This window comes from Montipora capricornis, unplaced genomic scaffold (assembly GCF_036669925.1).
Source record: "Montipora capricornis isolate CH-2021 unplaced genomic scaffold, ASM3666992v2 scaffold_449, whole genome shotgun sequence".
Classification (NCBI taxonomy): Eukaryota; Metazoa; Cnidaria; class Anthozoa; order Scleractinia; family Acroporidae; genus Montipora; species Montipora capricornis.
In genome coordinates, this window is record NW_027180183.1 from 1 (window position 1) to 9234 (window position 9234).

Genomic DNA, 9234 nt, shown 5'->3' on the forward strand with positions numbered 1-9234 from the left:
TCTCTTTACTGTTGTGATTTTTCGATTACTCCGTGTCGCTCGGTTTGGAAAGTGCGTGTCAATATTCTGAGAATAAAATTGGTGAGACCGGTGTGGATATTTAGAGAGAAATTTGAAAATTCATCATCAGGTGCTCGCGTCCTCCACATTACCTCAAATCTGATCATTTCACGTCGTTGTCAAGACAAGAACGGCAAAGAAATGTATCAAAATGTGAAAGGCACGTGCGGGGCGTGCAGAGCTATTTTTTTTGCTCATTAAACCTTTTGTTATGAGGCGTTTTCTTAGCCGTCATCGTCGTCGTCGTCCTCAGTTGCTTAAGGTCCCTAGTATCGGTTTAATATCCCGTTTTAGCTATCTTAATTATCCAGAATTGCAAGGGCAATCTTCTAAAGTAATTACTGGTAGTTTGACAAGGGCTTCAGTGTTAATCAAATGATCTGCCAACTGGTTAACAGTGAATGTTAGGTATCGTGGATTCCGGATTTGAATTCCCCATTCCATATTGCTGATTCTACATGTCAGGTTTATTTTTCCGGTTTATGGGGGTTTGGTGTTGCCCGTGTCTCGTATAATTCACGGATCACTATATTTTTAGCAACCGCGCACCGGTTGCTCAGTTGGTTGAGAAACGTGCTGTCATACGGGAGGTCGCGGGTTCGAACCCTGGCCGGATCAACAACCAGGATCTTAAAATAATTGAGGAGAAAGTGCTTCCTTTGTAAATACATTTGCAAATGGTTATACTTTTAAGTCTTCTCGGATAAGGACTCTAAACCGTAGGCCCCGTCTCAAAATTATATTCTTTGTTCATAAGTTCCCTGTGAGAGGTTAAAGAACCCACACACTATTCGAATAGAGTAGGGGATGGAGTCCCCGGTGTTGTGGCTGTCCTGTTCTCTCCAGCAGAAGTGGCCGGCTTGGCAATGATGTCTCTAAAAAGGCTTACGGTGTATGAATAAACAGCCATAAGTAAAAAAAGGACTTTGCCGAGTGCTGGAACATGCTTAACCCTAACCCTAACCCTAACCTCAAATTATTTTCAACTTGAATTGCCAAGACAGACCATTAATTAATCAAAGACAACATTTTCATCGTATCAATTATTTACTCCAACCTTTTATTAGCCTGGAGATTTATTTATTATCTTCTTATATAATTAGGCATTAAATTCACCGAGAAAGATTGTTAAATGGATCCAGTTGAGCTTAAGCAAAGTTATCTAGTCCACATTACTGCAGCCGCTATCACTCCCTGACCCTGAAAAATAACAAATAGTGATCAGAGCAGCTGATGAAACAACCTATAAGGAGGCTCGAACCAGTTTTAACAGTTTCAACAAACTGTACCATTTGGAAGGATGAATCTACCCAACTGTTCCATGTAACGGCAACGTTTTGGTTCCGTATGAGACACCAACATTAAACACCTATTCCATAACAAGACACACTCCTAAAAATGCCCTATATTTTCCCTTTAAACCCTTATATCCCAAAAACGGTGACTTCCAATTTTTATTTCAGGAAAGTGATTAACAAGCTAAGATGAAACTCTCTGCAAAGTTAAAAGGAGTTCTCTGGAGTGGATTCATAGCCGCCTTTACAATTTGCAAGTTTAATTAAAGGTGGCTGTGAATCTGCTCCAGAAAATTTATTGGGGAACCTCTATGCCTTATTATTGTTGTTATCAGTGATCTTTTATTTTCATTAACACCAGGAATCAATCGCGATAGTTACCGATGTACTTACCCCATTTATTTAAACAAATAATTGTCAGTTTATCTGGATATCTCTCCCATGATTCAGCGATTTTAGATTTGAGTTGATATTTAACAATCATTCACCGAGCCTCAGGTGAATAATTGTTTTATTATAATTACATAAGTGATTCTTTGAAAAATAAGAATTTTCTTTAAACAATTAATTCGTCCGTCTGTCACCTCGACAAAACGGCTTGCAGCCATTTTTTCGCGTAATAATCACCTGGGCAACCAATCAGCGCAGAAAATTTTCAATAATCAACTATGTCATAACACTAAACTACTTCATCCCTTGCAATGAATACTCTGACGTTTGGTCAAGTTCCAATGCTTTTACAACTATATACAACTATATACTGTTCTATACTGTAAACAGAATATGATTTCCAAACAAAAATTCTCTTTACAGGCTGAAATACAAAACAACTTGAGTAGCTGCAAAGAAGCCCATAAAAATCCAGTCTTGAAGGGGATTCGAACCCATGACCACTCGATTACGCTGCACTTGTTCTGCCATCTGCACTATCAAGCTGCCTTCTGGGAACTGGTCATTTGCAAGTTCGTACAATGCCCCGCAATAGGTGAATGTGAGATAGAGAATAGTGACATTTCTTGTTCACAAACATTGACGTGATATTTCTTTTGATATTCAAATTTGCCAATCACAGAACAAAAGAAGTCATTGTTTCAACAGCCACTTAGGTTCTGGTTGGCATATTAATAACAATGGGTGACGACACGAGAAACATTGTTATATATGAAACGTGCTATTACATACCTCTCTGTGCAAGGGGGAGAAAAATCAAACTTTACCCTGGGAGTCGAACCCAGGCCACACTGGTAGAAGGAAAACGATATCACTACTGCGCCATCCCTGTAATAGCATAAACATTGATCGTAACACGTTATACAAAGCACTATAGGACTAAATAATCCAATAATAAATCAGGGCGTGACGTCAATTGAAAAGAGTGCGATTCTATGTTATGTAATAGACCTTTTTCATAATGGCGGCCCAACAAAATATTCTTTTGTTTTAATGCTGATAAGCCTTTCTAGCCTCGTTGCAATGCGCAATTTCAAGAGAATATGTTAACGAATATGAGGCCAGTAGGTCCAATTAACATAAATCAGGAGCCCATCTGGAGCGTGCAACTTCCATACAGCGTCTGTGAAACGGCGTTTTCACAAGTAGGTTTATTTTTAGATTAGCCTTCCCGCGAATTAGGTCAAAAAACAAAGGCAGTTCCGGTTCGGTGACCCTATGACGTCAGCTTTAGTTCTTGTTATTGGTCATCGGGCTCCTGTGGGAGTCTCATTCGCGGGAAATTCAATCTAAAAATAAATCGGTCTGCGAAAAAGCCCTTACACGAACACAGTAGAGTTGTAGGCTCCGGGTCATGGGTTCCTGCATAAATACAATAGAATATCAAATCGTTCGCCATTTATGAAAGTGGTCTATAGCCCAATTTCGATACACTAAAATTCAGTCTTAGACTCCATTCACACCAACAAGACATGTTTAATAAACCTTGGTTTAATAAAATGAAAATCAGTCAGAGAAAAATAAAGGACTGGCCTTTACATGAGATTCAGGTGAGTTTAAATACATGCTTTGACCTATGCAAAATTGGTAGTCAACAAAAATCAGTGTACATGAAAAAAATCCTTTGAAACTGTGTTTAACTAAACACCTTCAAAACATGGGGCATTAGACAAAATACATCACCTCGAGGCTCTTGGGAACTCATACAAATCGTGGTTATTATTCCCTAGAGCCTCGAAACAATTTTCATTGTTTAAGCTGAAGTTTAATATATCGAAATTGGCTGTGTATGCGACGTCACATCCGTTCAAAGACATTTACTTCTGATTCAAAATGGTTGCGTTAAGACCCATCAGAGAACGGAATTTCTTTCAAACACATAAGATCCTCGACAACAAAAACAAATTACAAAAATTTACCTTCCTCGCTGTTTGTTTTACCGCTAGACTTTCGATCTTTTCCCTTGATGTGGCCTCCTGTGTCTCACGGCTTCTACACCACTCGCTGTCAAAACAATAAAGATTCCATCATCTCCGGCAAATGCTTTTTGTGGATTGATTTTGAAGCCGTTCAATAAACTCCGGCGCAGGTCGTTTTGTTATCAGGTCAAAGACCATTCGGCTTCGCCTCATGCCTTAAAACTGTTCGTTTATAAAAAGTACTTCAAAACTACTACACGAGCTGTTCAGCATGAGGGTGGTTTGTTGAAGCCCTCACCTGGTAGTGATAGTCGTAAAAAAGGAGCATTAAAAACAATAAAAACATGGGGGAACTATTTAAAAACCTCAGCACAAATTGAATGACTTGGTCTCAGTTCATTAGTAAAAAACATTTCATAAACGAGGCAGTCAAACTTGCTTGTGCATTTCTTTAACACACTACAATTCTTGCTAAGGTCCTTTAGAGCTAAAAGGTGTTCGTCGCGGAAATGGTTGCCAAGGCATGAGGATGAGCGTTTATGTTCAGCAACACGTAGATGTTGGTGCCGGCATGTGAAGTCAACATAATCTGCATCACACAGGTCACATTTACACGTAAATTTGTAAACAAGGCACTGTTGGTTTACCACTGGTGGCTTTAATTCTTGCAGTTTAAGATCTCGCAGGACAAAGGAATAATTTATTGGCTGCCATTCATGCATGCCGTATGTCAATGCTACACAGATTAAGAACAAAATATTACATGGTTGCGGTTTTTGCTGAAGTTGTCAAAAATGTTTCAATTTGATCCTTTTTGGAATGTAAGAGGGAAAACTGGAAGAGTAATAATCAAGTGCAAACCGTATCAGGATATATATACATGTACATGTATGGTGTACAGTATGAGGATTTAGAGTGATGTTCACTGTAGAGTGTGACCTGTAAACTTCTTGGTTCTCCTTGGTGGGTCATTGCTTTTCAACCTCCTTCCAGTCCAGAGACACCTTCGACAGGCATGGTGCCACCTTGTTCTGCCCCATCTTATGTTCCGCAGGCTGGATCAAGTACCTCGCAATCTTCACCCTCAGATGCTTTAAGTGAGAGTATCATTAACCTCAAAAGAGAGTTAGAGGTTAGACGCCTCTTTAGTCTTGATTTTTCAAAATGCAGTCAGGTTACACCTTTGAGCATTTTTTTTCTTTGCTAAAGTCAAATTAACCCATTGACATGTACGCATTGCGTACCTATTTTTTACATAAACTTATTGACTCAGTCAGGTTGCATACACCCTTTTGTTTTAAAAAATAACATTCCGGTTTCTTTGGGTTTTTTTTTTTTTTACTTTGCAAAAGTCAAATTTGAAACCACTGTAAAGTATATTATATTTTTTACATTAACCCATTGACTCCTTGGAGTGAGACTTACTAGATTTTACTCTGTGTAACAGCAGACGATTTTATTCGCCGATGGGGGGCAGTTCAGGGGTCAATGGGTTAACTATTTTAATATATTTCTGTTCTAACATGCTGTACACGTTGTATAGAGCTGACAAGATTGGAAGTCGCTCGTCCGGTGGCCAAGCCAGTGAGAAACATGAGTGTAGCCCTGACATGATGTCATGAACTCCGTTGCATTTGAGTTTTAAAGGAGTTTTTGCATTGTGAAATCATCTCCCTGATAAATGTAAATCCATGGCTCTCACCACTTTGCAAAAGTCAAATTTGAAACCACCATAAAAAAAGAGTGAGACTTAATAGATTTTACTCTGTGTAACACCAGACGATTTTACTCATCAATGTGGGGCAGTTCACTTTACAAGATTGGAAGTGGCTTGTCCGGTGGCCAAGCCACATGTAGGAGTTTTTGCATTGTAAAACAATTTCTGACATCATCTCTCTGATAAATCCATGCTTCTCACCACCTTAGCCACGGGACAAACTACTTTTGGTTTTGTTGAGTTTAACAGTGTGCTCACACACACTGTTGGCTCGAGAGACGGAGCGGCAAGATATGATGATGATGATGGCAGTGCATTTAATGGGGAAAGTATGTTTACTTAAGGTTGGGGAACTTTAATGAAACCTGTGCTGCAGATAACAGAACTTTTGGTTGTTTTATCAGATGCATGTTGAACAACAACGAGAGCTAATGATGAGAGAGAGACAGCAGAAGCAAGCAAGAGCCAGTTCAGCAGCCTCTACAGCACCCTCGTCTGTGGATGCAAGCAAGACTCCATCCGCTGTTCCTACTTTAGCCACACCTGGCAGCAGTCAACAACAGCAGGGAAATAAACGACAGTTGACACTCACGGTGTTTACTAACATGTGTCCATTACCAGAAATTTAAGACAAAATGGCGGACGCCCAGACTCGACCCAGACCTTCCACTCTCTAAGAATGGCTGCCGATCGTCATAGAGAAATGTATGGAGAAATTTGAAGAAGTGGAAATTTCAGATCTAAAGTGGCATACACGACATTTGCCGACCTCTAAGTGTAAAGTGTACGTACCATATCATTATTTACGGTAGTTTTGGTCTCTCGAAAGTTCGCCAACGTGCCGCCAACAACACATTTTACGAACGGCTGTTACAGTTCCTTGAGCTCTCTAATTCTTTCAAAAAAGCTCAGAGGTGCCTTCCTTCCCTCCACGTTTTAGAGCATTTCGTTGATGTGAATCCTTGGTGCCGACCTCTCTAATCGTCGATCGATGTTCAAACTTTAAAACGTGATAAAAATTAGCCTTTATCCATTCCCCAAATTGCCGCCCAAATTGCGATAAAAGAGGTAAAAATACATCCATTTCTGCGATAAAAGCGGTACAAAACGCACCACTGCGCTTATTATTTCTTGTGAAAAGTAGGGTTTCTGTCTCCAGTTTGTTTTGATCGCCACCTTTACAGGTGGGTACTTCATATATGATTATTATTATACAGAATATCGCTGGCTAAGTGTACTGTGGGCCCTAATTTTTGAAAATTATTTTTACTCTGCCAAGTCACACGCATGAAACGAAGTTGTTTCTTCTCTCTAAAATCGTCATTCGAACAGGAGCCCAGACTCTAGTTTCCCCTTTTTCATTCTCCCTTGTATTGACAACCTCAAAAAAGAAATTAAATTGATTCAGATCCTTTGATAGTGTGTTATTTCAGTCCTTGTTTTTTTCTATGTACTGCTTTCTTTATGCCGCCATCTTGATAATTTGAAACCGCGTGCCAAATACTTCGCGGGCGCAAAATGTCGCCGATTTCTGGTAATGCACTGGTTGGGTGGTCATTCAACAAATAACATTATTATGATCATTATTATTATCTTTCGTATTATCATTATGATTAATATTATTATCGTTGTTATTACTATGATAAGATAAAGCAAAGTGGTCCAAACACGTCATTATGGCATAAAAAAGTTTCCAGTTGTTTCTTGTAGAAATGCAAATTTTTTAAATAATGATAACAACAATAATAATGATATCAATAACAATAATAACAATAATACTAATAATAGTAATAATAATAATAATAATTACAACAATAGTAGTGATGAGGGAGATGACGACAAGGACTAGGATGGAGGAGGAAGAGGAGGATGCAGTGTAAGTGGCAGCCACTGGGGCAGTGGCAGCGGACTAGCATCAGCAGCAGTCCAGATTGATATTGCGTTTGAGGTTCCAGTTCTTGTGACAAGGAAACCCCTCAATTCTGCTAGTGGCCCCAGGGGTGGTAGTAGCGTTCCCTTTATCATGATGTTGTCACTTACGTACAATGTTGGCACCACCAAGGATCATCTGTTTTGTTTTTTTGTTGCAGCGAGACCAAATGCTAGCTGTGCATGAAATGTTAAAGAATGCAAAGCATGTGAGTCGAGCAGAGAAAGCTCTTATTCTGGGATTTATGGTCGGGGCCGAGGTAAAAAAAAGTTTACAAAATTTTATTTACTCACAACAGTATTTACTGTATTAGGCATGCAACTAGTAGGGCCGTGTGTAGAAGGAATGATTAGGAGATCGACCTTTGTAAAAGACATCGTCAACATAGTGTCCTGTTGTTGACTCTCAGTGGGTATTGCCCTAAATAATAATAATAATAATAATAATAATAATAATAATAATAAAGAAACCAAAACCCTGGAAAGACGCAACTAGTTGAGTTTGTACTAAGCATGGTTAAATTTAAATATTGCAGCACAGGAAACAAGTCCTTAACAGAGAGAGACTTGAACCTAGAACATGCACATGTTAGTCTTGTACCCTCAGCTACAAGACTACACCACCCCCTGGGAATTTCACAGACAGCAAATACTGTAAAGAATTAAGTACCAGAAAACTTGTGCGAAATATACACCTGTGTTATGAATTTTAAAGGAACCTCCACTCTGGCTAATTAATGATTTCAAACCGAAAAAATAATGCTTGTTTGTCAAATGTGTTCGACAATTTTCTTCACATGCAAAAATGTATTTGTATCGAAAAAAAAAAAAGAATTTTAGAATCAGTTATTTAAACTTTCAAATTTCCCGGACGCCACCATCTTGAATAATTGTGTCATGCCCTTAAATTAATACTTTTGTTTTGAAAGAATAGGGCAACCATGACACAAAGCAATTATTTAAGGTGGTGGTCCCTGGGAAATTTGAAAAACAAAACATGCGTTTTTCAAATTCATTTATTTCGGATACAGACACTTCCGTTGGAAAAAGTTTGAACAATTTTGATTGTAAACATTTTTCTGTGGTTTGAAGTTACTGTCTTTCTTTTCCAAATCCAAAAATTAATTTCTCCTTCTCAAAATGACGTTCCTTTTGACACCCTTCATGTGCTTGCGTTGTCGATAAAAACTTCAGAATCCCTGTTTGTAATAGCTAATTTCCTTGGGGCGACAAAGAGCGTCAGGCAGAATAGGTTAACTATAAATCAACTCAAATTTTATTGAAAAAAGACCAGTGAATGGAGTTGCAAGCAAGGTTCTCTTTCATTATACATTGCACTGTCTCATATAATCGTAGAATCTGAGTCAGTCAGAATAGTGGATTAAGGGATTAGTTTCTGGACAAACATCTTGTCGAAATAGAGTAATGATCCTCGGACTTATCTGGACAATTTAAGGAACTGTCTTTTACAGACAACAGAAAAATTCAGGTGGCTTCAACGAGAATCGAACCATGACCTCTGCGATACCCGTGCAATGCTCTTCTTCAAACTGAGCTATGAAGTTACTCATTTGGAAGTAGGCCAATATGCTGGGCTCATGTGTTCCTATGAAAGGGATAGTAAATGAAAGAAATGTGTATTAATAATCCTCGCATTTATCTGGACAATCTTAGCAGTTCTCTCTTTTAGACACCTAAAAAATTCAGGTGACCGCAACGAGATTCAAACCCATGACCTCTCCGATGCCGGTCTCAGTTGAGAGCAGGTTAATTAAGGACAGTGCCTAATAAAGTTCTTCTTTCTCCGCATAATTTTAAACCGCGCAAAAACACGCCTGTCTCAATAAGTACCACCGTAGGAAAT

The 9234-nt window shown here is 38.8% G+C and overlaps 1 long non-coding RNA gene across 1 annotated transcript; it reads right to left on the bottom strand.

Moving 5' to 3' along the window:
* Positions 1–3723: 3723 nt before the first annotated feature.
* Positions 3724–7567, bottom strand: LOC138036015 (uncharacterized). Its single transcript, XR_011129805.1, has 3 exons — positions 7482–7567; positions 4664–4838; positions 3724–3809 (listed from the first exon to the last, which is right to left on the bottom strand). It is a non-coding gene; the product is annotated as an uncharacterized lncRNA (long non-coding RNA).
* Between the last annotated feature and the right edge of the window lie 1667 nt (positions 7568–9234).